We start from the raw sequence: 27,021 nt of genomic DNA, 5'->3' as shown, positions 1-27,021 counted from the left end.
TCAGAGGCCAGTGAAGGCTCTGGAGTTGTGTTCAACAGACACCTCCAGGAAAACTTCTGGGATCACAGCATCTCCCTCCATCCTCCCTGATGCCAGCCCTGCCTTTTGGAGGAGCCCTACGTCTGGGGAGGCACTCAGCAGATCTTCAACTGTTGGTCTCTGGGGACATTGTGCTTGAGCTTGTGGGCTTCAGAGACATTTTCCAGCTCCTTCATGTAGCACTGGTACAGTCTGTCCACCTCCTCCTGGGAGGGACGTGGTGTCTTCTGCACCTCGATGGGCTTCCCCACTGCAAGACACAGAGGTGAGTGGTGGCCCAGAGCAGTAACCACTGAAGGTGCAGGCGCCCTTGGTTTTCCTACTACAATGGTCATCTGTGCAGGTAAGCACTCTTTCTCCCTCCCTTTCAATTATATTCTGCGTTATAGATTCCAAGAGGTTAGGTCAACTTCAAGATTCTGATATGTCAACAATACAGCCAGCAGGGATTTGCACACATTCAGTTTCAGTTCGGTTGCTCAGTCCTGTCAGACTCTTTGCGACCCATGGACTGCAGCATGCCACACTTCCCTGTCCATCACCAACTCCCAGAGCCTACTCAAACTCATATCCATTGCAGCGGTAACGCCATCCAACCATCTCATCCTCTGTCATCCCTTTCTCCTCCCACTTTCAATCTTTCCCAGCATCAGGGTCTTTCCCAATGTGTTGGTTCTTCACATCAGGTGGCCAAAGTATTGAATTTCAGCTTCAGCATCAGTCCTTCCAATGAATACTCAGGACTGATTTCCTTCAGGATGGACTGGTTGGATCTCTTTGCTGTCCAAGGGACTTTCAAGAATCTTCTCTAACACCACAGTTCAAAAACTTCTTTGGCGCTCAGCTTTCTTTATGGTCCAACTCTCACATCCATACATGACCACTGGAAAAACCATAGCTTTGACTAGATGGACCTTTGTTGGCAAAGTAATGTCTTTGCTTTTTAATATGCTGTTTAGGTTGGTCATAACTTTTCTTCCAAGGAGTGTCTTTTAATTTCATGGCTGCAGTCACCATCTACAGTGATTTTGGAGCCCCCCAAAATAAAGTCTGTCACTGTTTCCATTGTTTTCCCATCTATTTGCCATGAAGTGATGGGACCTGATGCCATGATCTAGTCTTCTGAATGTTGAATTTTCAGCCAACTTTTTCACTCTCCTCTTTCACTTTCATCAAGAGGCTCTTAGTTCTTTGCTTTCTGCCATAAGTGTGGTATCATCTGCATATCTGAGGTTATTGATATTTCTCCTGGCAATCTTGATTCCAATCTTGATTCCAGCAATCTTGCTTCATTCAGTCCAGCATTTCTCATGATGTACTCTGCATATTTTAAATAATAAACAGCCTTGATGTACTCCTTTGCCAATTTGGAACAGTCTGTTGTTCCATGTCCAGTTCTAGTTGTTTTTTCTTGACCTGCATACAGATTTCTCAGAAGGCATGTCAGGTGGTCTCGATTTTCCATCTCTTTCAGAATTTTCCACAGTTTGTTGTGATCCATGCAGTCAAAGGCTTTGACACAGTCAATAAAGCAGAAGTAGGTGTTTTTCTGGAACTCTCTTGCTTTTTTGATGATCCAACAGATGTCAGCAATTTGATCTCTGGTTCCTCTGCCTTTTCTAAATCCAGCTTGAACATCTGGAAGTTCATAGATCATGTACTTTTGAAACCTGGCTTGGATAATTTTCAGCATTACTTTGCTAGCATGTGAGATGAGCATGCACGTGTGATATATCTTCTGTCATCCTAACAATCCTAGTTGGAGAGAACCTTCTATTATTCCTGTTTGACTGCTGAGGAAATGAGGCTCAGGAAGGTTAAGTAACTTGTTTAAGGTCTCATGCTGCTGCTGCTAAGTTGCTTCAGTCTTGTTCGACTCTGTGCGACCCCATAGATGGCAGCCTACCAGGCTCTCCCGTCCCTGGGATTCTCCAGGCAAGAACACTGGAGTGGGTTGCGATTTCCTTCTCCAATGCATGAAAGTGAAAAGTGAAAGGGAATTCTCTCAGTTATGTCTGACTCTTAGTGACCCCATGGACTGCAGCCTACCAGGTTCCTCCATCCATGGGATTTTCCAGGCAAGTGTACTGGAGTGGGGTGCCATTGCCTTCTCCATAAGGTCTCATAGCTAGAAGCAATCAGTGTCATGGTGTAAGCCTTGGGAACGTGTTCTTAGCCTCAGGGGAAATGTGGATCTGGGAGTCTCAGATGCCATGATTGGGAGAGACTGTGTCTGTGGAAGGAGGTGGATCAGAAAGCAGCTGCCATGTCTTCTCTTGGAAATGGTCCTGAGGCAGCAGAACTATAAACATTCATGAGACTATCACCATACAATGCAAAGAAAGTTTGGTAGTTGGTTTGCCTGTACTCAAATAAGAAATGACTGAGTGAGTAGAGATGAACACCTCTATTAGTTCTGCCATTGGAACCTAGTTGGAATTCAAGAAGAAAGCAAATAGCTGAAAGATGTTGCTAAGTCTATAGAATAAAGCCCATGCCCATTGATTACAGGTAAATCCCTCTGGCTCTCCTTCAGAACCGGCTGATTACTACTTTACACACAATTCTAGCAGACGTGGAATGGTCTTCCATTGTATCCACCTTGTCAATTACTGTCATTAAACCCTGTGGTCAGAATTAAACACTCCTTGATGCTGCTACCCGGTCACCACATTCTCGTCACAGATAGGTGGCTTTGCAATCTTTGAAGCGCACCGGCTGCGGCAGAACTCGCAGAAGCATGGCCAAGAGGAGCTACCCCACATCCGAGGTCAGGGGCTGTGGCCGAGAGTACCAGGCTGCGACGGCGCAAGAGCGGCCGAGAGGAGCAACCCCACATCCAAGGAGCTGTGGCTGCGCAGGCACAGGAGGGCTGACAGGAGCCACTCCATGTTCAAGGTCAGGAGGGGCGGCTGTGAGGAGATACCCCTCGTCCAAGGTAAGGCACAGCGGCTGCACTTTGCTGGAGCAGCCGTGAAGAGATACCCTATGTCCAAGGTAAGAGAAACCCAGGTAAGATGGTAAGTGTTGCCAGGGGGCAGACACACTGAAACCATAATCACAGAAAACTAGTCAATCTAATCACATGGACCACAGCCTGGTCTAACTCAATGAAACTAAGCCATGCCTTGTGGGGCCACCCAAGACGGGCAGGTCATGGTGGAGAGATCTGACAGAATGTGGTCCACAGGAGAAGGGAATGGCAAACCACTTTAGTATTCCTGCCTTGAGAATTCCATGAACAGTATGAAAAGGCAAAATGATAGGATACTGAAAGAGGAACTCCCCAGGTCAATAGGTGCCCAATATGCTACTGGAGATCAGTGGAGAAATAACTCCAGAAAGAATGAAGGGATGGAGCCAAAGCAAAAACAATACCCAGCTGTGGATGTGACTAGTGATAGAAGCAAGGTCTGATGCTGTAAAGAGCAATATTGCATAGGAACCTGGAATGTTAGGTCCATGAATCAAGGCAAATTGGAAGTCGTCAAACAGGAAATGGCAAGAGTGAATGTCGACATTCTAGGAATCAGCAAACTAAAATGGACTGGAAGGGTGAATTTAACTGTGATGACCATTATATCTACTACTGTGGGCAGGAATCCCCTAGAAGAAATGGAGTAGCCATCATGGTCAACAAAAGAGTTCGAAATGCAGTACTTGGATGCAATCACAAAAATGACAGAATGATCTTTGTTCATTTCCAAGGCAAATCATTCAATATCACAGTAATCCAAGTCTATGGCCCAGCCAGTAACGCTGAAGAACCTGAAGTTGAATGGTTCTATGAAGACCTACAAGACCTTTTAGAACTAACATCCAAAAAAAGATGTCCTTTCATTATAGGGGACTGGAATGCAAAAGTAGGAAGTCAAGAAACACCTGGAGTAACAGATAAATTAGGCCTTGAAATACAGAATGAGCAGGGCAAAGGCTAATAGAGTTTTGCCAAGAGAGCTCACTGGTCATAGCAAACACCCTCTTCCAACAACACAAGAGAAGACTCTACACATGGACATCACCAGATGGTCAATACCGAAATCAGATTAATTATATTCTTTGCAGCCAAAGATGGAGAAGCTCTATACATTCAGCAAAACCAAGACCAGGAGATGACTGTCACTCAGATCATAAGCTCCTTATTGCCAAATTCAGACTTAAATTGAAGAAAGTAGGGAAAACCACTAGACCATTCAGGTATGACCTAAATCAAATCCCTTATGATTATATGTGGAAGTGATTATATGTGGAAGAAATAGATTTAAGGGCCTAGATCTGATAGATAGAGTACCTGATGAACTATGGCTGGAGGTTCGTGACAATGCACAGGAGACAGGGATCAAGACCATCCCCATGGAAAAGAAATGCAAAAAAGCCAAATGGCTGTCTGGGGAGGCCTTACAAATAGCTGTGAAAAGAAGAGAAGCGAAAAGCAAAGGAGAAAAGGAAAGATATAAGCATCTGAATCCAGAGTTCCAAAGAATAGCAAGGAGAAATAAGAAAGCCTTCCTCAGGGATCAATGCAAAGAAATAGAGGAAAACAACAGAATGGGAAAGACTAGAGCTCTCTTCCAGAAAGTTAGACATACCATGGAAATATTTCATGCAAAGATGGGCTTGATAAAAGATAGAAGTGGCATGGATGTAACAGAAGCAGGAGATATTAAGAAGAGGTGGCAAGAATACACAGAATAACTGTACAAAGATCTTCATGACCAAGATAATCACGATGGTGTGATCACTCACCTAGAGCCACACATCTGGAATGTGAAGGCAAGTGGCCTTAGAAAGCATCACTAAGAACAAAGCTAGTGGAGGTGATGGAATTCCACTTGAGCTATTTCAAATCCTGAAAGATGATGCTGTGAAAGTGCTACACTCAATATGCCAGCAAATTTGGAAAACTCAGCAGTGGCCACAGGAATGGCAAAGGTCAGTTTTCATTCCAATCCCAAAGAAAGGCAATGCCAAAGAATGCTCAAACTACCGCACAATTGCACTCATCTCACATGCTAGTAAAGTAATGCTCAAAATTCTCCAAGCCAGGCTTCAGCAATACATGAACCGTGAACTTCCAGATGTTCAAGTTGGATTTAGAAAAGGCATGGGAACCAGAGATCAAATTGCCAACATCCGCTGGATCATCGAAAAACCAAGAGAGTTCCGGAAAACTATCTATTTCTGCTTTATTGACTATGCCAAAGCCTTTGACTGTGTGGATCACAATAAACTGTGGAAAATTCAGAAAGAGATGGGAAAACCAGACCACCTGACCTGCCTCTTGAGAAACCTGTATGCAGGTCAGGAAGCAACAGTTCGAACTGGACATGGAACAACAGACTGGTTCCAAATAGGGAAAGGAATATATCAAGGCTGTATATTGTCACCCTGCTTATTTAATTATATGCAGAGTACATCATGAGAAATGCTGGACTGGAAGAAGCGCAAGCTGGAGTCAGTATTGCCAGGAGAAATATCAATATCCTCAGATATGCAGATGACACCATCCTTATGGCAGAAAGTGAAGAGGAACTCAAAAGCCTCTTGATGAAAGTGAAAGAGGAGAGTGAAAAAGTTGGCTTAAAGCTCAGTACTCAGAAATCGAAGATCATGGCATCTGGTCCCATCACTTAATGGCAAATTGATGGGGAAACAGTGGAAAGAGTCAACTCATGCGAAGAGTTGACTCATTGGAAAAACCCCTGATGCTGGGAGGGATTGCGGGCAGGAGGGGAAGGGTGTGACAGAGGATGAGATGGCTGGATGGCATCACTGACTCGATGGATGCAGTTTGAGTGAACTCCGGGAGTTGGTGAGGGACATGGAGGCCTGGCGTGCTGTGATTCATGGGGTCACAAAGAGTTGGACACGACTGAGCGACTGAACTGAACTGAACAGAAATGAATAGGGGCACAGTGGCCAGTAGCCACTACTGATTACTGAGCCCCTCTAGTCTGTCAGGCACTACACTGGCTCCTTTACATGCGGCAGCTTAGTTTTCCCAATAACTTGTGAGGTAGGACTCTCATCCAAATTTTATTAATTGCAAACCCAGACCCACAGAAGGTAAATCACTTCCAAGAGGTCACCTGCCCTTGATAACAACGTTGAGGTTTGATAAGGGTATTTGCCTTTTTATTATGCAAGACAGTTCCGTTCAGTCGGTGAGTCATGTCCGACTCTTTGCGATCCCATGAATTGCAGCACACCAGGCCTCCCTGTCCATCACCAACTCCCAGAGTTCACTCAAACTCATGTCCATTGAGTGAGTGATGCCTTCAAGCCATCTCATCCTCTGTCACACCCTTCTCCACCTGCCCCCAATCCCTTCCAGCATCAGAGTCTTTTCCAATGAGTCAACTATTTGCATGAGGTGGCCAAAGTATTGGAGTTTCAATGTCAACATCAGTCCTTTCAATGAACATTCAGGACTGATCTCCTTTAGGATGGACTGATTGGACCTCCTTGCAGTCCAAGGGACGCTCAAGAGTCTTCTCCAACACCACAGTTCAAAAGCATCAATTCTTTGGCGCTCATCTTTCTTTACAGTCCAACTCTCACATCCATACATGACCACTGGAAAAACAATAGCCTTGACTAGATGGACCTTAGTCGGCAAAGTAATGTCTCTGCTTTTGAATATGCTATCTAGGTTGGTCATAACTTTTCTTCCAAGGAGTAAGCATCTTTTAATTTCATGGCTGCAGTCACCATCTGCAGTGATTTTGGAGCCCCAAAAAATAAAGTCTGACACTGTTTCCACTGTTTCCCTATCTATTTCCCATGAAGTGATGGGATCAGATGCCATGATCTTCGTTTTCTGAGTACTGAGCTTTAAGCCAACTTTTTCACTCTCCTCTTTCACTTTCATCACGAGGTTTTTTAGTTTCTCTTCACTTTCTGCCATAAGGATGGTGTCATCTGCATATCTGAGGATATTGATATTTCTCCTGGCAATACTGACTCCAGCTTGCGCTTCTTCCAGTCCAGCATTTCTCATGACGTACTCTGCATACAAGTTAAATAAGCAGGGTGACAATATGCAGCCTTGACGTACTCCTTTCCCTATTTGGAACCAGTCTGTTTTTCCATGTCCAGTTCGAACTGTTGCTTCCTGACCTGCATACAGGTTTCTCAAGAGGCAGGTCAGGTGGTCTGGTTTTCCCATCTCTTTCTGAATTTTCCACAGTTTATTGTGATCCACACAGTCAAAGGATTTGGCATAGTCAATAAAGCAGAAATAGATAGTTTTCCGGAACTCTCTTGGTTTTTCGATGATCCAGCGGATGTTGGCAATTTGATCTCTGGTTCCTTTGCCTTTTCTAAATCCAACTTGAACATCTGGAAGTTCACGGTTCACGTATTGCTGAAGCCTGGCTTGGAGAATTTTGAGCATTACTTTACTAGCATGTGAGATGAGTGCAATTGTGCGGTAGTTTGAGTATTCTTTGGCATTGCCTTTCTTTGGGATTGGAATGAAAACTGACCTTTGCCATTCCTGTGGCCACTGCTGAGTTTTCCAAATTTGCTGGCATATTGAGTGTAGCACTTTCACAGCATCATCTTTCAGGATTTGAAATAGCTCAAGTGGAATTCCATCACCTCCACTAGCTTTGTTCTTAGTGATGTTTTCTAAGGCCACTTGCCTTCACATTCCAGATGTGTGGCTCTAGGTGAGTGATCACACCATCGTGATTATCTTGGTCATGAAGATCTTTGTACAGTTATTCTGTGTATTCTTGCCACCTCTTCTTAATATCTCCTGCTTCTGTTACATCCATGCCACTTCTATTTTTTATCAAGCCCATCTTTGCATGAAATATTTCCATGGTATGTCTAACTTTCTGGAAGAGAGCTCTAGTCTTTCCCATTCTGTTGTTTTCCTCTATTTCTTTGCATTGATCCCTGAGGAAGGCTTTCTTATTTCTCCTTGCTATTCTTTGGAACTCTGGATTCAGATGCTTATATCTTTCCTTTTCTCCTTTGCTTTTCGCTTCTCTTCTTTTCACAGCTATTTGTAAGGCCTCCCCAGACAGCCATTTGGCTTTTTTGCATTTCTTTTCCATGGGGATGGTCTTGATCCCTGTCTCCTGTACAATGTTACATACCTCATTCCATAGTTCATCAGGCACTCTATCTATCAGATCTAGGCCCTTAAACCTATTTCTCACTTCCACATATAATCATAAGGGATTTGATTTAGGTCATACCTGAATGGTCTAGTGGTTTTCCCTACTTTCTTCAATTTAAGTCTGAATTTGGCAATAAGCCCTATTACTCTTCTCATTCTAGACTTGCCTGTGTGTTTGTTTCACACTCTAGAATGTGTGTTCCACAAATTCAAATGTCTACTGGTCTATGTCCATTTCCCCTTACAGCAAAAGCCCAGGCCTCTTGCTCTGTAACCCTTCCTCTTCCCTGCCCAGGTCTAGGCTCAGCCACAGTGGTGATGGGCCGGTGGTAGGGCATAAGACCAAAGCTGTACTGAAAGACTCCATGGCCATAGAAGAGCAGAATAGAGCCTCCAGTGCTCTTGTGAAGTCGGTCCTGGAACCACCGCAACCAGGAACTAAGAGAGTTCTCAAACTGGTCATATATGTCATTCTCCCCAAAGGAGAAGATCGGCACCAGATCTTCCCTAGAGGGAAACAGGAGAGAGGGTGTGTAGAGACGAAAGAAGGCATAAGCTGGTCTGCTAGCCTCCTGAAGGGACCTAGTGAGCAGTAACTGGAGCAGAGGACAGAGCCCTAGCCAAAAGTAGGAGGCCTTGGGTGTCTCCCAGTCCTTCCCTGGTCTTATTTTATAACTTAAAGCAGGTCATGGCTCTTCTCTGGGCAACGACAAGCATTGGGCTTATTAATGACTCCAGGCTCACTCTGCTCTCCACAAGATAGGCCAATGAATCCGAGACTAAGTGTTGGGAGCCACATTAGGCATTACTGACAAAATGGAGGCACAGCCCCAACTCCCCCTCTTTGTCCCACAGGCACGGACCTGGGATGGAGGAGTTAGGCCTTGTGATTCTGACTTTTTTTTCCTTTCCTCGGCTGAGTTGACTGAAAAGAATATTAAGGTGCTTATTATTCTTAAAAGGAGCATAAGAAGGCACAAAGCCTTCTGCAACTGTGCTCAGAGAAAAATCCATAAAGTTAATCATTGACATTTGTTCAAGGATCTTTACAAAAGAGTTTTCCAGGATGAGCACATAGGCTGCAGCTTGAGGCCATAGGAAGGATTGTTATCTGAAACATATTTGTGAGGGAAATGTTTATGGCAAAGGAGTTTGCTGAATTTAGGGCTTAGGAATAATTAAATATAGTTAGAAGCTAAAGATTTAACAAATGTTATAATGTTAGCATATTTTACTATAGTTTATAGAGATTAGGAATTTTAGAGATATTAATATTAGAAGCCTTTTTAGGAGATAGTGAGATCAGGATACTAGGGGCAAACAGGATTTAGAAAGATAAGAAATAAACTGAGGTTTGTGGTATGCAGCCCAGATATAAGCACGAGTTACATTGTAATCACAAGTTAAAGTAAGCACAATTCTGAGAGAACCGCTGAAGCAGAAACTCTGCTTGAAGGACAACAATGATTTATGGAGACAATACATCTGGGTGAGGGGAAACTGAAAATGTCAAACCTCTGACCTAATGCTTTTGTCAAAGTATAAAAGAGAACCTAAAGCTTGAAATAAACACGCAGTCCAAGAAAACTAAATGAGAGGCTGCATCGTCACTTGCCGACACCACCCATCCCTTCAGGCTGATTCCCTGGCTGCTGGAGCTGGACTCTGGCAACTAAGTGTTGCAACGAGGAAGGGACTTTATTCTGAATGACTGACCAAGAAAATGGCAGATTCGTGCCTCATCTTGTCATCACCTGGTTGCCAAGTTCTTTTATGGATCAGAGATTGGGGGATAGGGGAGGAAACAAAGTAAAAAGACTATTTGATCCTTGCAAATGTCCACTAGAATGGCAAACTCACACAAGGGAATTTGTTATTTTACTCCCTTACAGTCTTTTAATGGTGGATGGCTCTTATAAGGTATAGTTTCGGCCGAGGCAGAAAAGGAGAGACAACCTCAATGGAAGTAGGTTACCTTTTCTCAGGCAAGGAGGGGCAACAGTCAGCCTAATGACCAGGCAGAGCACAAGAGGGATCAGGGAGGCTTCATATTTAAAGGGAGATTTGTGGAAGCCATAAGAGAAACATTAGTCAGGTGGGATGTTTTGGTTATTTAGTTGAGATGGCATTTGTAGTTGGGCAGGGGGTGATAAGTCTTCTGGGCAGGGGGTGATAAGTCTCTGGCAGATGTATGGGGTAGAAGGTTTCTGGACACAGGGTGATACGTCCCAGATAGATACAACTGGCCTGAAACATCAGGTCAGGGCGGGACCTAATGTTCGGTTTTATTTTCTCTGAAGTTAGATGATTCAGCAAGGACCTTTGAGACTGTTGTTTTCTTTTCTAGGCCCAAAGACTCCTTCATTCCAGACCCTCAAATCATAAAAAATGGGAAAAAGGGTGCCATATCTCTCTGGCAACTTCCTGCTGGATAGGGGCGATGGTTTCAGGTCTGGAACAGAGGATCATCCTAGGACCCAGGACTCTCCTTTTTGTGAGCTTGGGGTGAGACTCTCGAGAATAAGAATGATCTTGACCTGGTCTCGAGAGATGGCCCGAATCCGTTCTTGGAAAAAACTTTGAAAGAGATTGAAGAGACAGGGTCCAAATAAGAGGAATAAAATGGTAAGTACCAATGGTCCCCAAAAAGGGAGCACCAAGGGAGGGCCTGTTGGAACAGGTTTTGGGGAGTGTAAAGGTTTTGTAACTCTTATCTGTGACGTTCAGTTCTGTCTCTAAGTTCTTTGACTCTGCCCTGGACTATGCCCATTTCATTAACAAAATAGCAGCAGTCCTCTCCTAGGAAAAGGCAGGTCCCTCCTTTTTTCATGGTGAAAAGGTCCAGGGCTCACCTATTTTGTAGGTACACAGAAGCTAATGAGTTCATTTGTCTTTGGACTGAAACAAAGGACTCCACTACCTGCTCCATGTCTTCATTAAGTTCTTGGGACAGCTTGTAGTAGAAATGGGCTGAAGTCAAGAAGCCCCCAATCCCAGTGCCTAGGGCTGCTGCTATGCCAGACCCAATCAGGAGGGAGGCTATGACAGCTTGTCTTTTCCTGTGGGAAAATTTCCCCATAGGGGGTAATTTGTTCTACCAAATTTGTTCTAACAAATAGGTAGACTATTTGTTCTACCTCTTCTTCTTTTAGAAATGTTAGAGCCGGGGTCAGGAAGACCGAGATGCAAGGTCCGGGGCGGGGAGGTGGTCAAGGGGGAGAGATGAATATGCATAGGCCCCACAGAGAATGAAGATTTCCGGGTTGGTGCAATTATTTGTGCTGTTCCAGAGGACCCAAGTGGAACAGAAGGAGGGAGTGGAACTTGTAAGACCAGTGTAGTTGGGACTAGAGTAGTTGATACAGGTTAGGTTTGAAGAGGCTGAGAGTAGGACATTGTCAGAGACTGGCCCAATGAGTTGTGTAGCTTTTTGTTGGGAAGGGGGGGTATAGTTGCCTTGTGACAGCCAGGTTGAAGGTAAGGCAATTGCTATGTGTGGTGAGGGAGACTGACATGCATGTCCAACACTGGGATGTGTGTTGTGTGTACTGGAAGAATTGGAAAGAAGAATTGAGAAAGCAGGTAAGGTGTTGGTTGCCAAAGGGAGGTTTTAGGAGAGGCCTTAATTGGGAATGGAGGTCTAGGCATTTATAAGGCTCAGGGGTCGCCTGTAACTGGGAAATTATGTTCTTTATGATTTGTTCTTGTTTCTTTTCCTGATTTTAATCTAGTACCCCACCCCATCTGAGAACCCCCGGAGGGTAATGGGATAGAAACATGTTTCTTCTGTTTGGCCTATGGCAGGTGCTCACGAAACTCCCTCTCTTTTGTACTTTAACAGTGAGTAAGGATTTGGATTTCCCCGCAACGATGTTCATAGTGCATGGTCTTGGAGCCATATTAGAACATGAGGAATGAATATAGGAATAGATGTCTGAGCAGGGGTAGGGACTAGCCAGAAGGCTGGGGAGTGCAGCAAGGATAAGGAACGAGGGAGTCATGGGGCTGTTAGTTAGGCAGTGTGGAGGAAATAGCACCCTAGGAGTAGAACACAGCTAACAACTTAGGCCATACTGACAAAGAGATGAAGGATAGGTGACCAGTCCTGAGGGGAGACAGTTACTAGGCCTATAGCAAGGATTAAGATTAAGAGTGCAGTTATAATTAGAGAGACGGGGAGAGGCCAGTCAGTGCAAGGAGCAGAATGCTCCAAGTTGGTGGTTGCTTGAATCTGAGGAGGAACATTGTTCATTAGGCTGTAGAATGATGTGGAGAATGAGAGTGAAGAAATCAATTTTGTCTGGACTTAGGTTTCAGAAGGTCCCCTGGAGCCACGGTTGAGACACCAGCATGGTCAGATCTTCTAAGGACGTTCCTGTCGGGGCACTGGTCCAGAGGTCTTGAAGTAGTTGAGTCAGGAACAGCTGTAGGTTGAAGAGTGTCCAGGTCATTCAGTGACTTCTTGGATGGTTGACAGAGGTTGTTGCTGGGTGATTTTTCAGGAGGTAGGTTCTGTGAGGGACCTTTGATAGGGGTCAGTTAAGGAGGGCAGTGCAGGATCGGAGGTGACCCATTTTAGGCAAGAGAGGTGTACCCAGGAGACGACCTTCTCGAGTTTAGCTGCAGTTGGGGTAAGGAAGATGATTTTGAATGGTCCCTGCCACTTTGGGGTTAGGTCACCCTAGGGGTTATCAGACAGATAGACCATGCCCCCAGTTTGTAAAGGTGTCAAGGAGGCTTTGGGGTCAGGGGCAGGCAAGTTGTGGTTGATGTATTTCCAGGGGGCATTGCAGAGTTCCACCAGGAGAGAGAAGTGTAGGAAGCTTGTTATGGGAGGAGGTTCTGTGAGAGTCCACGAGGGAGCATGGGCCTTCTATACATCACCTCAAAGGGGCTCAGCCCCAGGGGCTTTCTGGGCAAAGCCCATACTCTGAGGAGAACAATCAGCAAAAGTTTAGTCCAATCCAGATGTACCTCAAGGGTTAGTTTGGTAAGAGTTTCTTTGATTATTCTATTCATCCTTTCTACCTTTCCTGAGGACTGGGGACGATATGGAATGTGAAATTTCTAGGGTATCTGTAAGAATTGGACAGATTGTTGGGTGACCTTGGACATAAATTTTGGGCCATTATCAGGCTGTAGGGATGAAGGCAGGCCAAACCTGGGGATAATTTCTGTGAGGAGGATTTGGGCCACAGTCTGCGCTCTTTTGTTTGTAGTGAGAAATGCTTCTTTTTACCCATCCCGAAAAGGTGTCCACAAGGACCAGGAGGAATCTGACTCTTTGAACCAGGGGCATATGAGTAAATTCTATCTGCCAATCCTGTGTTGGTAGGCTGCCTTGCATTTGATGGATTGGAAAGGATGTCGGTTTAAGATTGGGATTGGGAATAGTACATTGACATGTTTGACAGGGGCGGGTAAGGTTATCTAAATATTGTTGGTCAGCAGTGGATATGGGGAAGTGGTTATGGAGGAACTGTTGGAGTGTCTTGGATGAGGGATGAAAGCATGAGTGTAGATAAGAGAGGATTTCTCTGGTGGTGGGCAGGTTGGATGGAGTCAGGGCTAAGATGACAGGGGACTGGAGGGAAGGATGGCACAGTGCCATCTCCTTTGCCTTCTGGTCTGCAGCGTTGTTGTAGGCTGATATGAGACTTCCCTTTTGATGTCCCCTATAGTGGAGGATGGCAGCTTTGTTTGGTAAGAGTGTTGTCTCTAGAAGTTTGTGGATCAGGTCTGAATGGGGGATCCCTTTTGGGTTAGGAAACCTTTCTCTCTATATTAGGATGTTTGAGTGAAGTATGTTACAGGCATATTTGGAGTCTGTGTGGATGTTATGCCTTAGATTTTTAGCCAGAGTCAAAGCTCTGGTGAGAGCTATCAGTTCTGCCTGTTGGGAGGTGGTGGGAGGTGGCAGAGGTGAAGCTTCAATTGTCTGGGTCCCATGATTGTGACAAGGTCCCCCTGGATGATGGCATATCCTGCTGCGAAGGGTGGGGAATTTTTAGAGCTGCCATCAACGAACCAGTGTGGGGTGTCTGGGTCTAGGATGGGCTGATCTGTTAAATGTTGGAAGGGGTTTGGGGGAAGATCTACTGTCAGGCTGCAGCTATGTAGGAGAGGGTCTGTTGTAGAGGATGTGGGTGATAAGTTGGTGGGGTTAAGGGGAGAGCAGGGGGAAAATGAGAGCTGAAGGACAAGGAGAAAAGCATGTAGGACCTGTACCCTGGAAGGGGGAAGGGAGAGGAAAGCTTGATGTGGTAGTAAGTCTCGGAAGGTGTGTGGAGAACAGACTGTTAAAGGGGCATGCCTAGAGAGTTTATTTGCTTCGGGTACAAGGGCTGTGATAGCCATGGCCTGTATACAGGGAGGCCACTCCTTGGTCACCATGTCCAGCTGTTTTGATAGATAGGCTATGGGAGCCCAGGTGTCTCCAGCCCGCTGATATAGAAGTCCCAGGGCCTGTCCTTGGTCGGAATGGGCAAAGAGAAAGAATGGTCTGGTATGATCTGGCAGGTAGAGAGTTGGCAGTCAGAGGAGGCTCTGTGTGAGCTGGTAAATAGGATTGGCCAGCAAGGAGGGCTTAAAGAGGGGCTCATCCAGACATCCTTTAGTTGCCTCAGAGCGGCTTTGCAATGAGGGGGAAGTTAGGAATCCAGATACGGAAAAAGTTTAGGAGGCTGAGGATAGACAGGAGTTCCCTTTTTGTTTTTGGAAGTGGACAGTTAATTAAGGTCTTGATTCTATCTGGTGGAATAGTTCTTTGTTGGTGGGATATGGAGAGCCCCAGGTAGGTGACATTTGTCTGTACTACTTGGGCCTTGGATTGGGACACTCGATAACCCCAGGATCCCAGGGCCCCAAGGAGTTTGGCAGTATGTTGGAGGCAGAGTTTTCAGCTTGGGCTACAAAGGAGGAGGTCATCTACGTATTGGAGGAGATGACTCGGGGCTAGGTCAAGTGTCTGTAGGTCCTTTTGTAAAGCCTATCCCAAAAAGTGGGTGCTGTCTCTGAATGCCTGGGATAGAACTGTCCATGTTAGTTGCTGGGAAACATAAGTCTCAGGGTCTTGCCAGGTGAAGGTGAAAAGGGATTGGGAGAGGGAGTGGAGGGGGATGATGAAAAAGGTGTCTTTGAGATCTAATACCATGAAGTGGGTTGCAGACAGTAGGGTGTAAGGGTTAGGGACTACTGGGAGTGTCGGCATGATGGCCTCATTGATTTTTCACAGATCTTAGACCAGTGTCCAAGAGTTTGGTCCCTTCCTTACTGCCAGTATAGGGGTGTTGTGTGGTGAACGGGTAGGAATTAAGATAGAGGGTTGAAGAAGATGGTCTATGATAGGCTTAAGTCCCTTGTGGGCCCCTTGGGTGAGAGAGTACCATTGTTGGGTGATTATAGTCGAGGGGTCTTTTAGGGTAATGTGGACTGGGGGATGATGTTTGGCTATGGATGGGTGGTCAGTGTCCCAGATTTGGGGGTCTAAGGCGGGCAGATCCAAGGGAAGATCAGGGGTGAGGGATAGGGATGGTCCAGGTGCCATCTGTGTGCAGAATATAGAGACTGTATTGAGGTGGAGTAGGGTAATAAAGACCCCCAATTTGGATAACAAATCTCTCCCTGGGAGTGCCATCAGACACTGAGACATTGTGAGGAATGAGTGTATGAGGGCTGATTTTCCAAATTAACAAGAGTAATGGAGGGCTGATTTGGGGCATTAAGGGAACTCCAGAGACCCTCTTGATTGTGAGTTCTGAGTCTTGAGTTGGGCCAGAGTAGGAAGTTAAGAGAGAGAAAGTGGCTCCAGTTTTTACTGTAAAGGAGGTCTTTTTCTGGCCACTACCGGAGTTCACTCAGACTCACGTCCATCGAGTCCGTGATGCCATCCAGCCATCTCATCCTGGGTCGTCCCCTTCTCCTCCTGCCCCCAATCCCTCCCAGCATCAGAGTCTTTTCCAATGAGTCAACTCTTCGCATGAAGTGTCCAAAGTACTGGAGCTTCAGCTTTAGCATCATTCCTTCCAAAAAAATCCTAGGGTTGATCTTCAGAATGGACTGGTTGGATCTCCTTGCAGTCCAAGGGACCCTCAAGAGTCTTCTCCAACACCGCAGTTCAAACGCATCAATTCTTCAAACGCATCAATTCTTCAGTGCTCAGCCTTCTTCACAGTCCAACTCTCACATCCATACATGACCACAGGAAAAACCATAGCCTTGACTAGGTGGACCTTAGTCAGCAAAGTAATGTCTCTGCTCTTGAATATACTATCTAGGTTGGTCACAACTTTTCTTCCAAGGAGTAAGCGTCTTTTAATTTCATGGCTGCAGTCACGATCTGCAGTGATTTTGGAGCCCAAAAATATAAAGTCTGACACTGTTTCTACTGTTTCCCCATCTATTTCCCATGAAGTGATGGGAAAAGACTCTGATGCTGGAAGAGATTGGGGGCAGGAGGAGAAGGGGACGACCCAGGATGAGATGGCTGGATGGCATCACGGACTCGATAGACGTAAGTCTGAGTGAACTCCGGGAGATGGTGATGGACAGGGAGGCCTGGCGTGCTGCGATTCATGGGGTCGCCAAGAGTCGGACACGACTGAGTGACTGAACTGAACTGAACTGAACCCCATCTACCCTAAGTTCCGAGCTCGTGTCTGGGACACAGGCCGGGGGGCTGGAACCCGGGCCCATCATTGGAACAACTCTCATAGGGTTGGACTGGGGTTCTGGGGATAAGTGGGGATCTCTCCAGGGGTGCCAGGGTGTCCCTGTGGACATTCCACTCTCCAGGTCTGGAAGGTAGGGACCTCCCCAGGGGTCCCAGGGCATCCCTGGAGACAGTGCATCTTCCAGTGTCCCCATTGACCACAAGTTGGGCATGCTTTTGTGGGGGCTTCAGGTTCGGGCTTGCCTTTGCTCAGTGTCCTGACTGGTTGCATCGGAAGCAGGGTCCAGGGCGGGTCTTAAGTCCCAGTCTGGGATGACTTAGGCTGGGCTGATCTCTTCCCTTAATTGCTGCCGCCAAAAAAGGCATATTTAGCTTTTCTCTCAAGGTCTTTTTTCTCTGTTAGCCTCCTCCTCTATATTATTGAACACCTTGAAGGCTACTTCTAGAAGGTCTCTTTGGGGAGTCCCAGGGCCCTTATCTAGTTGTCGAAGCTTGCGCCTGATGTCGGGGTGGACTGGCTGATGAATTAAACATGAAGGTAGAGTAACCCAGCAGGGGTGGTGATATCTAGGTTGGTATACTTCTGGACTGCCTCTGTGAGGCGTACCAAGAATAAGGCTGGATTTTCATCTGCCCCTTGGGTGATTTCCCTGACTTTATCATAATTGACATGGATATGAGTATTTTTCTGTTCTAGAATGCAGGTAATCATATGATTGAGTCTCCTAACACCTGGGTCACCAGGCTGGTAAGTCCAGTGGGGATCTAACTGAGGCACCACCCCATCAGCAACTGGGCTATCCTGATCTTGGTTATGTAAATGATCAGCATGGGCTTTCGCTGCTTGCCAGATACAGTCTTTTTCATCTGGGGTGAGAGTGGCATTTAGGATATAATAGACGTCACTCTATGTGAAGTTATAGGCCTGGGAGAGTCTCAGGAATTCTTTTCTGTATCTGGTAGGATTTTCAGAAAATGATCCCAACTTTTCTTCTATCTGGCTCATGTCTGACAATGAAAATGGCACATGGACTCGGGTGGGGCCCTCTGGTCCTGCCACCTCTCTCAGAGGAAACACGTGTTGGGTACGTGACCTGTGTGGCAGTGGTGGAGGGAAGGGGGAAGGGGGAGTTGGGGAGATGGGGTAGCGGGGTCGAGGGGAAGTCAGGAGAAGTTTTGAGGTCAGTAGGTGTGTTGGATGAGGGGGAAGGATAGGGTTGGCGGGGTGGTGGGTAGGGAGGGGGCTCATCTGCGGGGTCAAATTCCCAGGGTGTGGAAGGTCGAGGTCAGCTGTTAGTTGAGGAAGAAGAGCCTTTTTGCTTGGGAGGCAAGGTGCATAGAAGGACCTCGTGGGTGGAGCAGGCCTTGCATAGGGAAGGCCTGCTCCAAAAGGCCCAAAAGCCTTGGGCATATGGGGCTCAGACCACTTGCCATTCCATTTAAGGAAGTCGGTGAGATTTTGAAGAATGTTAAAGTCAAATGTGCCGACTTCAGGCCAGTGGTCTTGATTGTCAAATTGGTATTGAGGCCAGATCTGTATACAGAGTGGTTTTAAGTGGTTAGCTTTGAGTTCAGTGAGTAATAGTGATTTGAAATTTGTGAGAACACAGGCCAGAGGGGAATCTTTGGGGACAGACTGGCCAGACCCCGTAACTGAAAGGCAAGCAGAGGCTCCTACTGGAGCCTATTGAAGGCAAGCAGAGGCTCCTATTCGCAGTCACGGTAGGAGTTATGAGAAGAGAGCTCTGTGTTAGATGGAGCGTTCCCCACCGTTGCCTACAGAGTGGCCCTAGGCTGGGGGTCCCTGGGACCCGGAGAGGACTGAGTTCTAGGGTGCCTCTAGAACACCGTCCAGATCCTGCCTCAATCTAGGGGCCTGCTTGAGAGGACTGTTGCATGTAGAGTGGTCGAATGGCAAGAGTTCCCCATTCCACAGGCCATCAGAGAGAGAAAGAGGAAGAGGGTAGAGCCGAGGCCTGGGGGTACTCGAAGCACCAATAAAGCCTTAGCACAAGGCTTGTACCGCTCACAAAGGCACTAATGTCCCCAAGGGGAACTTACAAGCCCCAGCAGAAAGTGAACTTTCTGGGGTGTTCATGCTCCCAGACTCCTGGAAAAGGGAAAACAATGAGAGGGAGGGGGAGAGAGAGAGAGGGTGTGTGTGAGACGAGTGCTTCGCCCTCTCCTGGGTTCGGCACCAAGAATATAAGGTATAGTTTCCCCCGAGGCAGAAAAGGAGAGACGACCTCAACGGAAGTGGGTTACCTTTATTCAGGCAAGGAGGGGTGACAGTCAGCCTAATGACCAGGCTGAAGCCAAGAGGGATCAGGGAGGCTTCATATTTAAAGGGAGATTTGTGGAAGCCATAAGGGAAACGTTAGGCAGGATGTTTTGGGTATTCTTTAGTTGAGATGGCATTTGTAGTTGGGCAGGGGGTGATAAGTCTTCTGGGCAGGGGGATGCTCTGGGAGGCTGTAGAACAGAGGGGGAGAACAGACCCATGAGTGGATGAAGCTGATATAGCCCACCAGGGAAGGAAGGCCCCCTGCCCAAGGCAGAGGTGAGACTCCTAGGAGGGTGACAGGGACCCAAGCCCCTGTCCTACATGAAACCCTGTCCCAGGCAGAGCCCATCCAAAATGAAGGAGCCATTGCAGGAGGGAGTGAGCATCTCTTCAAGGACTGTGGCAGCTGGAGTTCTGTCCCGGGTGGAGGGCAGGACCCCTGAGTCACTGTGACTCAGTGTAAGAGACCCCAGGGTGCTGAAGGTAGGTAGGGGCTGGGAGGAGAGGCGTGAAGTCTCTAGTGATGCCCGCAGGTGTGGGTGGAGAAGGGCCAGGGAGCTGTCATGCCAAGTCTGTAGGACTTCCTGATGCCAGGTCATAGCCTGCCCACAGCACTGCGCACCTGCTCAGGCCTTGGTCTGTGTAGACACTGCTGCTCCAGGAAAATGATATCTTACACAGAAACCCAGCTCCTGGACTGATCTTCAGCATGAGGGGGAAGCAGTTGTACCTGGGGATAACCTGATTTTCCACCATTAGCTCTTAGGAAAGCCCATAGGGTGCATTTAGAAAACTCCAGTGCTCAGAAGTAAGTCTCCTGCTTTTGCTAGAAACTCTACCACTAGGTAGTAGCTCATAGAGTCACAGTGCAAATGCTTGTGATGTGGAGTAGGCCCAGCAGAGTTGTTAGGACAAGGAATGTTGCTTGCCTGCCTTCAAGCCAGCAGCCACTGTAGCTGCTGCTGACAATGGGCCTTGAAAGGAACTCAAGATGGAGGAAATAGGTTACTGGTTACAGAGAGTGAGGATGCACATCAGAGGAATAATTGCAATGAGCCCAGCTTTTTATCTCCCCATATGTAGAAAAATCATTAATTGGAGATGTGTGCTTTTTGACTGGCAATAATCTTTTGATGTTTGACTACATGTTTTTGTTTTTTTTCCCCCTCAAAAACCCGTAAGTCCTGACTCCTCCCATTTTACCTTCTAGAACACCTTCTCAGAGATTCCTGAGAGGCTATTTCCAGCCTACAGTACTTAGCAGTGTGTCAGAACAAAACCCCTGACAGCTTTTAGGTTATGCACTTGTTTTCAGTAGACAGCAGAGACTCCCTGGCCCCCTATTCACTGCCATCCTAAGAACACTGCAAGGCCTGTAAAGGCTCTGTAAAGGTTTGTGGATGTCTTGGAAGTTCTCCTGGGAGGTGACGAGTCCAGAATCTGCGTGCCACAGTGCCCCCTGCAGGCCTCAGTCCAGGACAGGGGAGTCAAAGTGCATATCATCATTCCCTCTGCTGGCCACACAGGGGTACTGCCCACCCTCTGCAGGTGTTGATGCCACAGGACTGCAGTGAAAGTGAAAATGAAAATCGCTCAGTCCTATGGACTCTTTGCAACCTCATGGACCACACAGAGCATGGAACTGTCCAGGCCAGAACACTGTAGTGGGTAGTGGTTCCCTTCTCCAGAGGATCTTCCTAACCCAGGGATCAAACCCAGGTCTCCCACATCGCAGGGAGATTCTTTACCAGTCGAGCCCCCAAGGAAACCCACAATTCTGAACTCTGTGCAGGTGAAATTTCTGCAAATCAGGCCCAGTTTCCCACAATTTTAACAGTGCCTTATTTGAGAAATCCTCTCAGAAGCACAGACATGCTCAGAATGATTTTTATGCCAGATGTGCAATCGACAGCCCCTCCAGGTATGAAAGGAGAGCCAGATGCTGTCCTTAGAAGTCCCCAGAATGACCTGATGTCTCATGGAACCCACACAATGCAATGATGTACGTGGCAGCATTTCCACTTTACACATGAAGAAACTGAAGCTCAGAGAGCATGTGTAACTCACCCAAGGTCACACAGCTGCTATGTTGCAGACCCTGTATTAGAACCTATGATGTCCACTCCTAGAGGTGTCACTATACATTCTTCTCTCCTGTGTCCAGAGAGGGCCACCTGTCCCTGCCTGGCTCCTCTCTGTGTCCACATTACCTTCCTCTTCCTGTCCCCACTAGAAAATTTACCATCACAGCTGCTTACATCCAAGGGTTTAGCCTGTCTGGGATTCAGCAATGGACAAAGGTCAGTTCATTCAAATTCAGGGGCCTGCATCCCTAAGGACTTATCCTTGGGTCCAGGGTCAAGTTTACAAAATGGGCATAAGGTACCATGAGTCAGTGATCAGAGGTTAAGAGATAGGTAGAAGAGGAGGAATTGGACTGTTTAGCAGATCCCTGGGGAAACTGAGATTCAGAATGAGTAAAGTTCTGTCTAAGGACACACAGCATATCAAAGTTGGGGCAGGATACATCCTGAGAGCTCTCTGTTCTGATTCTAACCTCAGAGCGAATGCACACACTTTAAAATCAATAAAAGACCCTGCTCTATGTCCTTGATCACACTTTCTTTCCTCTTAGGGTATCAGTATCCTCATCTGATGAAGTGTCAGCTAGATGCTCTCGGAAATTTTTGTTTTCGTTGCAGATTCCTTCACCCCACTGTAAAATCTGTAAATTAAAGATTTACACCTGGAAGATACATATGCTGCACTTCATGGCCTACTGGGTTCCTCAAATTCTGTTTTTTTCATCAAGTCCTCATAGTGGCCTCACCTCACTGAAGTTGGAGAACTGCAGCCAGACAGAAGCTGACTTTTCCACTGACCACAGAGTGGTGGAAACCTGCCTCCTGCTTCCCAGCCCAATATTCTGCTCACTGCACACAGGGTCACACTTCTCCATGGACTCATGGGGACTATGGTCCTGACCACTCCCTAGCCAGCCCCATACTCACTGAGATGGGGAAACAGTCCTTCATGCACTACCATACAGCCCAGCATTTTATGAAAGCACTCTGCCTGCCCCCTTGCCATGGTGTGTCTCAATCCAGGTACCACCAGATTACATACAGGATACTGATCATCCAGAATCTTGTGAACAGGAGGCCAGTGAAAACTACATAGCAGATAATGTCTGGGAAGGGAAGCAGAATAAGCCATCCTCATCTACCCAGCACTAGCAGCACTGTCCAGTCCAGCCCTCACCCCTGAAGGAAGAGATCAGCTTTCCAAGGCTTCAAGGAGGAGCAAATGCAGTCAACACCACCAGTGTCACATTGAGAGCCTGGATTTGAAACCAGTTGGCCTAATTTCAAACTTGCATTTTCCCACTGCACCAGATTGCTTATTCACTTGTGTCTTCCCCACCCACCTCCCTTGTCTGTATTCACCAGGTGTTCAAGAAACACCTGATGGAGATGTGACAGGATGGACTCTTTCCGGTATCCATTCTTTAGAACCCCAGAGAAAAGGCATTCTTTCTACCCAGCCCACTTCTTGTCTACCCTCACCTCAACATAGATAAATCCCACCACATTCCCCCTTTAGTTAAAGTCCCCCCATGACTTCTTATTACTTTGAGGCTCAGCTCAAGCAGCTCAGCCTGAGCTCGAGCTCCCCACTGGTGGCCCAAACCCTCTCTTGTTCCAGTCTCACCACATGCACCTCATGTTCCAGCTACGCTAAGCTGCTCAGTTGATACAACTCCCAGGTTCTTTAGTTTTGCTGACCTCTTTCTTTTGCTGCCAGGCCCTGTTCTGCTGAAGGAAGGAGGGAGGAAGAGGACAACTCAGGCCTGGTCTGTTCATCAGGACTGCAGCAGGGCCAGAGACAGCCCCAGTGAGCAATTCCTCCCAGACTTATAATTCTGAGTCCCTTTCACAGACTAATCTGTGCTTTGACTCTTGGTCACATGGTCTGTGGGTCTGTCTATAATCTCATACCAATGGAACCTCACTGTTAGAGAATACTGTGTCCTCTCCATTCCATTCCCTTCATTCAACACCCTGTTCTTATACTCTTAAAGAAGTTCATCCTCCACCTGTAGTCTATTTGAAAGTAGGGTAAACCGGGCCTGTTATTCATAGCCTAATTCCTGGAGAAGGGGACTTTTCACCCAGCCTGAATAGTGCATGTGTGGGTATTAAGTTGCTTCAGTTGTGTCTGACTCTTTGTAACCATGTGGGCTATAGCCAGCCAGGCTCCTCTGTCCATGGCATTCTCCAGGCAAGAATACCGGAGTGAGTTGCCATGCCCTCCTCCAGGGGATCTTCCCAACCCAGGGATCAAACCCACATCTCCTATGGCTCCTGCATTACAGGCAGATTCTTTTGATGTTTAACTACATGTTTTGTTTCTTTCCTCCTCAAAAACCTGTAAGTCCTGACTCTTCCCATTTTACCTTCTAGAACACTTCCTCAGAGATTCCTGAGAGGCTGTCTTCTGCCTACAGTACTCAGTACTCAGTAGCTGAGCTACTGGGGAACCCCTGTCTGAATAGTAAAATGCATAAGCCAAAATAGATTAGGGTTCACAAAGCCTGTTTCTACAGAGCACCTACAACATGCCAGGTGCTGGAGGAACAGCCATGAACAACAGACAGGAAGTCCTGCCCTTGTGGTGTTGAATTCAGTGTTGTGTTTGGAGCACTTTGTTTTGTCATTTCAATTTTTATGGTGGTAAAATGTCTTTAACAAAATACTTGTTACTGAAATGACTCTTTGGTATTTTATTATTGTTTTAAAGTTTTATTAGATTATAATTCGTTTACAATGTTGTATTAGTTTCAGGCGTATAGAGAGGTAAATCTGTTATACACTTACATATATCCACTCTGTTTCTTTTTTTTTCTTTTTAAATTCTTTTCCTATATAGACCATTACAGAGCACTGAGTAGAGATCCCTGTGCTATACAGCAGGTTCTTATTGTCATCTATTGTATATACAGTAGTGTTATTTGCCAATCCAAATCTGTCAATTTATCCTTCTCCCTTAGCCCCTGGTATCTATAAGTTTTTTTCTCTACTTCTGTTTTGTAAATAAGTAGATTAGTATACCTTTTTCTGATTGTGCATATAAGTGATATCATGTGATATTTGTCTTTCTTTGACTATCTTCACTCAGTTTGACAATCTCCAGGTCCATACATGTTACTGAAAATGGCATTAATTTGTTCCTTTTTTAAGACTGAGTAATATTCCATTATCATAATACCTTATCTTCTATATCCATTACTCTAATGGATAGATAGGTGGCTTTGATGTCCTAGCTATTGTAAATGTGCTGTTATGAACACTGGGGTGTTTGTATCTTTTCAAACTATGGGCTCATGAGAGAGGTCTTATGGAGAACAGTATGGAAATTCCTTCTAAAATTAAACTAAAGCAATCATAGGACCCAGCAATCCCACTTCTTGGCATACACTCAAAATGATTTTTGAGAGACAATTTGGCAGCATTAAGTTAATTCACACTACTGTGTAAATATACCAGCCTGTATCTCAGAACTCTTTTCATCTTCCTAAACTGAACTTCTGTATCCACGAAACAGAAACTCCCATCCAGATTGAGAGAATAAAACCAAGTTGTTAACAGCAGTTACTTGTAGGGTAGGATTTGGTGGAAGTCTTTCACTTTCAGAACACATATTTTGTTTGGATATGTTAAAATAGCATGTATTTATTTTTTAGTCAGAAATAAAGAATTTAAAAATACTGGCATTTCCACTTGATCAGATAGAAGTACCCACATTTAAATATCTCCCTCACTCTGGGCTCACCCTTTAAATCCTGTCAGCAGGCTAAATCCTAACTTGGGTGTATTTTTCAGTCCCTGAAGAAAGGAAACCCCTTCTTGCCCCTCATAGCACCAAGAAGGAAAAAATGTAATATTCCACTTTATTGAAACCCAGAGAAGATATCCACATTGGATAAATTCACATAGAAAACTAGTAGGATGAGCAATAGTTTCAATTCTACTATCATGTCCAAATCATGCTCCCAACATTTATTCATTCAACAAACATTTATCAACATCAACTCTTCTAGGAGATGGAGATGCAGATGAGAACAAGACCAACTATTTGAAAGAAGCTTACCTTCTGCATGAGTTTGTGAATTATAGAGAAGAGGAAAGAAACAGATAAAACAAGTAACCCATTGGAAAGTGTTTCTTTCTGTGATCTGAGTCTTCAGTGACGGGCCAGACTTTAGTGACCTTCCTGGCCACTTCCCTAATCACTTTCTCTGTGCCCAGTGTGAACCAGCTATTCACTACATTTGCAGTGTTTACTGACTCCCTGGAAATCCTTACTTACATGCCAGCCTGTGCATTCTGCCCTGTAGACTCATCTTGTAATATCATTGGAGAAGAGCCCCTTCTCTCCACCTACTGCCAGTCTCACTGGACCAGAAGGAAGTAATCCATTTTGAATTGTAAATATTTCAGACATTTGTGCTCAAGAGGCAACTTGGAGTATATTATATAGGCACAACATTATTTAAAATGCAAGCATTTAAAATGTAAAAACCATTCTTCGCTCACGGGCTGTACAAATACAGAAACCATCAGGGGACTGGTTTTGCCTCATGAGTCTACATGTTGACCCCCTTTGTAGATTGTGACCTTGTAATCGAGCAGGACCTATACAGCCCTCCTGGGAAAGATTCCTCATGTCCTCTGCCTACCTCTTATTTGTTGAAAATCTTCAGTTTTCTAAGCTTTCTCCAAATTTTGAAAATAAAATTATTAAGAGAAATCATAAACACAGAAACAAAGGAAAACAGTCAAGCAAGAAAAAGAAGTAAGAGTTTAACAATTCCACAAATTCAAAGACTTTTAGTTTGTTCCTGAGAGCTGAAGATAATATTAAGACTCATCTTTGAGAGGTTTTGTAGATACTGAGCCTCAGCAGGTGGAGGAAGTTGCTTACCAGCCCATAGACCTCAGACAAGGGGAAACCAGAAGGTTGATGATGGTGGCTCCACGTTACCTCACCACCAAGTAATCAGGCGATTGTCTAGGAGTTGATCATACATCCAGCATCTCTACCTCACCCAATCTGCAGACACCGATCCCTGGTAATCAAAGGGGTTTGAGACATTTTGAGCCTTAGTTCCCTGAACTTCTTCCTTGGCCCCTGCAATAAAGCCTGCAGTTTGTTTCACCACAACCCAGGGTCAGTAGAGAGGCTTTACAGTGTTCCCACATGCATACCCAAATCTAATTTGCTAACAGCTGCTCCCTGTCATCTGTCTCCTGCAACACCCCAACCAAGAAGATTCTTAAATTACAGCTTGTCTCCCACAGATTGGACCTTGTCACTCCTGTACCTAAAGCCCTCCTGGGGATCCTGTTTGCCCTTGAGATAAGGACCAAGGTACAAGCTACTGTTCCTGGCTCAGAGGGTCTGGATGCCTTTTCTCAGCTGCCCTTCTTCGAGTGCCAGGCCCAAGGTTACTTGAATCTCTGTCCTCCTCTGGACACTCCCAGGTCCCAGGCTGAGCTGATGTGGTAATGGACAGTCAGACATCTCCTGTTGGCAAAGCTCCCCCAAGGCCCTGTGAGCAAGAAGTCCCTCATCCCAGGTGATCCCCAGGCAATGAGCTCAGCATCCACCTTAGGACCTGTATCTTTCCCCATCAATGCACCATGTGCACCTGAAACGGCAGGTGTCCATGGCCTCCCAAATCCATCTCAGCTTTCCTTACGCAGGGCCAAGTAAGAGAAGATCAACTGCAGGACCGCAAAGGTCTGCAGCCTGCGTTCCAGTGGCACAAACAAAGGTGCAAACTCCACCATGCTGATTCCTCTGCTTCCTCTGGAGGCTTCTCTGAGCTCTGCT

At 46.1% G+C, this 27,021-nt stretch overlaps 1 pseudogene; it reads right to left on the bottom strand.

Moving 5' to 3' along the window:
- Positions 1-27,021, bottom strand: LOC106991624 (2-acylglycerol O-acyltransferase 2-like; annotated as a pseudogene).

Source organism: Ovis aries, chromosome 15 (genome assembly GCF_016772045.2).
Source record: "Ovis aries strain OAR_USU_Benz2616 breed Rambouillet chromosome 15, ARS-UI_Ramb_v3.0, whole genome shotgun sequence".
Classification (NCBI taxonomy): domain Eukaryota; kingdom Metazoa; phylum Chordata; class Mammalia; order Artiodactyla; family Bovidae; genus Ovis; species Ovis aries.
The sequence above is the reverse complement of the archived record's forward strand: the minus strand, read 5'-3'. Positions and strand labels throughout refer to the sequence as shown.